Below are 373 nucleotides of genomic sequence, written 5' to 3' on the forward strand. Positions count from 1 at the left end.
GTAGACAGTAGAAAGGAGACAAAAGATAGAGGAGACAAGACAAATCGGAGACAGTAAAGAGAGGAAACAGCGTAAAGGGGAGACAACAGAGAAATGACACAAAAGAGAAAGGAGACAACAGAGAAAGGAGACAAAACAGAAAGGAAACAAAACAGAAAGGAGACAAAACAGAAAGGAGACAAAACAGAAAGGAGACAAAACAGAAAGGAGACAAAACAGAAAGGAGACAGCACTTGCTGTTCCTTCTTCGTCTCGTTGCTGCTGAGAGGACTGCAGACAAAAAAAAACCAGCCCTAACACTAGCCGATATATATATATATATATATATATATATATATATATATATATATATATATATATATATATATATATA

This window comes from Eimeria mitis, genomic scaffold (genome assembly GCF_000499745.2).
Source record: "Eimeria mitis Houghton genomic scaffold, Emh_scaff566, whole genome shotgun sequence".
Lineage (NCBI taxonomy): Eukaryota > Apicomplexa > Conoidasida > Eucoccidiorida > Eimeriidae > Eimeria > Eimeria mitis.